General features: G+C 36.0%; 1 long non-coding RNA gene across 1 annotated transcript; it reads right to left on the bottom strand.

The window, feature by feature from the left end:
- Positions 1 to 2,161: 2,161 nt before the first annotated feature.
- Positions 2,162 to 2,914, bottom strand: LOC133880362 (uncharacterized). The gene is made up of 2 exons (XR_009902247.1): positions 2,779 to 2,914; positions 2,162 to 2,548 (listed from the first exon to the last, which is right to left on the bottom strand). It is a non-coding gene; the product is annotated as an uncharacterized LOC133880362 (long non-coding RNA).
- Between the last annotated feature and the right edge of the window lie 962 nt (positions 2,915 to 3,876).

Raw genomic sequence — 3,876 nt, 5'->3', positions numbered from 1 at the left:
GCTTTTGCAGAGCTTAACTCATTCCCATTGCACAATAACCTATTAAATTTCTGCACAATGACTCGAATCACTTTCTTTTGCAAAATGAAAATAGAAGTCCAATAAACATGGATACTATACAGCCTCAAGGATAAAAGTTGAAGCCTGCCAGTGAACGAGAGATACTTCGACAGCCAATAATTTATCCTTCTAGAAATTTTCTCCAATAAGCTAGGACAATCTGAGGCAGCCAACTTTTTGGAAATCAAAGGGACCCCTAGGTATCTCATTGGAAGGTTACTTTCAATCATATTAAGATATTCCAGCAGCCTCTCCTTTAACCCCATAACAACCCCAGCACAAAAAAAAAATTGAACTTTTAGGAGGGTCAACTTTCAAAGCTGAAATGGCAGCAAACTCCCCCATAACTCGGTTTATAACCTCCACATAGTACTGAAGCCTTTGAGAAAAATAGTACATCATCAGCAAAACAGAGACATGTCAATTTGATAGTCTCACACTTCGGATAATATTCAAACTCTGACCTCAATCCTGCTTCCTCCAAAGGTTTAGAGAACACCTCCATGGCAATGACAAACAAGTAGGGGAGAGATGGGGTCCCCTTGCCGCAACCCTTTCCTGGCTTTAAAGTATCCCACTAAAGAGTCATCAGGAGCAACCGAGAACTTAGGTGTAGACATAAACTCCCAAATCCAGCTAGTGAACTTCTCGGTGAAACCAAAACTATATAAGCATTACATGATAAAAACCCAAACTATCGAGTCATACGCTTTCATGAGATCTGCCTTGAAAGTACACCTCGGCTTCCCTTCACTTCTATGGTAATTTCTCACTGTTTCATGAGCCAAGAGAACATTTTTTGCAATGCTCTGGTTAGGAATAAAAGTAGACTGATCCAGGCTGAATAGATCCCTTAGGCAATGAACCATCCTATTTGCTAGGATTTTTGTTATATGTAACACTCTGAGAAATTTAATGACTCTTAAAATAATCTATAAAAATCAATGATAATATGGAGAAAAAATTATTATTTGGATATTGTTGTTTTAGGAATTAAGGAAACTTTCAAAAGAAAGTGATAGGATAAAAAATGATTTTGCCTTATAACTTCAAATGGGCATAACTTGAGCATTAAACTTGAAATGAGTCGATTCAAAGTTCATTATGCTTGTAATTAAACCCTCTACATCATAATGCTATAATTTACTAAAAATTTGAAAAAGCCAGAATTCCAGACTTAGCAGGAATCACTGTGCACTCACTAAAACGACGTTTTCATTATTACCTTGTTCTTTCTAAAATTGAAGCTGACCTATTATGTTTATTGACATATTAGGACTCATTTTAGTAAATAAATGACTTCTAAGTCAGTTTGGTGAAATCAGAATTTAATTTGGTTAAGTTCTTGAATTTTGCCTAAAAAGGGTGTACTTGAGTTTCCAACTGTCGACAAGATTTAAAACTGTTAAATTTTCACCACTTGACCAACTCTATCTATTTTTTCCAGCACAAATGATCTTGTCAAATTAATAGCCACCAATTCCACTAATGAGAATGGAGAAAAATAAACTTGTTGACTTGGTGAAGGCTTTTGGTTTATTTTCTTTGTAAAGTAAGCTGAAAAAGGGAGGTTCAAAACTAGGTGAAAATGAACTCTAAATGAGTAAAACAAAAAACAAAAAGTGTTCTTCTAGAAGTCTTCTATCTACCCTCAAGCTTTGCTACTGCTCATAGAAAACATAGTGCTCTTAATCTCAGCTTCAGTGACCTCCCTGTCCATATCCTTAATTACCTTGAGCCCCAGTGATACTCTTGGTCAACAATCATCTCATTCTAGCAATCAATCTTTCATCAAAGACATGATTTGACAACCCCATAATGCCTTAATAGTAATCCACTACCATATGTTTTAGTCTGTCATTTTCAACTCAACCCTGCTACTACTCGTTCATTCAACAAATGACTGAGATTATTCTTCGAATTTCCAACTTTCACAATCTTGTGAAAGTAAGAAGTATTCTGATCTCCAAGTTGAAGCCACTTATTTCTAGACTTCTGCTTCAGGAAAGCCTCCTCCGCAAGGGCAAAAGAAGCATACTCCTTCAAACAAATTTCAGCTCTAGCCACACTCCCAGATTTACCACAAGAAGATAAAAAGAAATAAAAAGAAAAAATTGCAATATTCATTTCTATACAAAACATTTACACGCAATTCTACATTTGACTCATAGAACTTAAAAGCATATAATCATTTTCAAACTTTCTAAACCTTGATTAACCGTAATAAACTAACAAATAGGAACTAAAACATTAAAAAGGGATACATTTGAAACATATTTGCCAACATACACATGCTCAAAATTCAATCTTCAATGAAACTCAAACAATTTGCCATACCCAGTTATGCAATTAACTCATAGAACATGAGAGGTTGTCATCAAATAACCCATAATCGGCTACTCAAGCTCAAGAACTCACCCCTTCACCAATCTCAGCCACCACAACTGAAAACCCTACAAAAACCATCATGATCGGCCACCACCGAGAGCTAGCAAAACAACCATCAACACCTCCTCAATCGACCACCAAAACACAAACCACAACATTATAATCCCAGAAATTACAAAGACGAATCAATGAAAACTCATAATTTCTTACCTATCGAAAACGATTCTCCATTCTATTATTCAACAAATAATACCCAATATCACAAAATAGAGAGACGAAAAAATCAGAAAAACAGGTGCTCGGGGGAGATAGAGAGGGAAGATCTTTTACCTTGATGGAACCGGTCGCTCCAACCGTTCAACACTCAACAACACCACCCCAAACTCCGAACGGCAGCCAACGGGACCACCGTGAACGAACCACTCCAAAACTCTTACCTAGGGCAGAGCCAGCTTTTAGGTTTTGGGGGGGCCAAATTGAAAAAAAATAATTTGGGGGGTCAAAACTATAAATTTTTTAAAAAATAGGGATAAAAATTAAATATTTTTATTTTTTTTTAGAATTTTTTTTTGGGGGGGGAAGACCTTTGGCTTGGGGGGGCCTGGATCAGTCCATCATCATATCACGATTGATCGGAATACTACTACACTAAGATAATAGAAAATCCATGGGGTTTAATCAATCCTTCGGTCATATCGCAATTGATCATATCCTTGTGCACTAGTTTGATTGTGGTATGATCGAAGAATCGATCATTGTGCACTAGTCCGATCAATTGTGACAAAATTGAAGGATTGATCAAACTTTACATGATTGAATGTTCGATCGAACGTCCGATTCATCCTAGTGCATTATTTGGATCAATCGTGATATGATCTAATGATCGATCGGACTTTTATGAATTTTGTATTATCCTTGTGAACTAGTGTAATGTCAAAGATATTAATTAAGTACTAAAAACATGAATTAGACTAATAAAGTGAATGATTAGGTAAATTGAGGAAGAAAAACACTTAGAAAACACAACGATCGAAGAATTGATCATTGTGCACTAGTCCGATCAATCGTGACAAGATCGAAGGATCGTTCGAACTTTACATGATTGAATGTTTGTTCGAACGTCTGATCCATCCTAGTGCATTATTTGGATAAATCGTGATATGATCTAATGATCGATCTGACTCTATGAATTTTGTATTATCCTCATGAACTAGTGTAACGTCCAAGATATTATTAAGAACTATAAACATGAATTATACTAACTAAGTGAATGATTACGTAAATTGAGGAAGAAAAATACTTAGAAAACACAACGTTCGAAGAATCGATCATTGTGTACTAGTCCGGTCAATCGTAACAAGATCGAAGGATTGATCGAACTTTACACGATTGAATGTTCGATCGAACGTCTGATCCATCCTAGTGCGT

The sequence above is a fragment of the Alnus glutinosa genome, chromosome 10, assembly GCF_958979055.1.
Source record: "Alnus glutinosa chromosome 10, dhAlnGlut1.1, whole genome shotgun sequence".
NCBI lineage: Eukaryota > Viridiplantae > Streptophyta > Magnoliopsida > Fagales > Betulaceae > Alnus > Alnus glutinosa.
The sequence above is the reverse complement of the archived record's forward strand: the minus strand, read 5'-3'. Positions and strand labels throughout refer to the sequence as shown.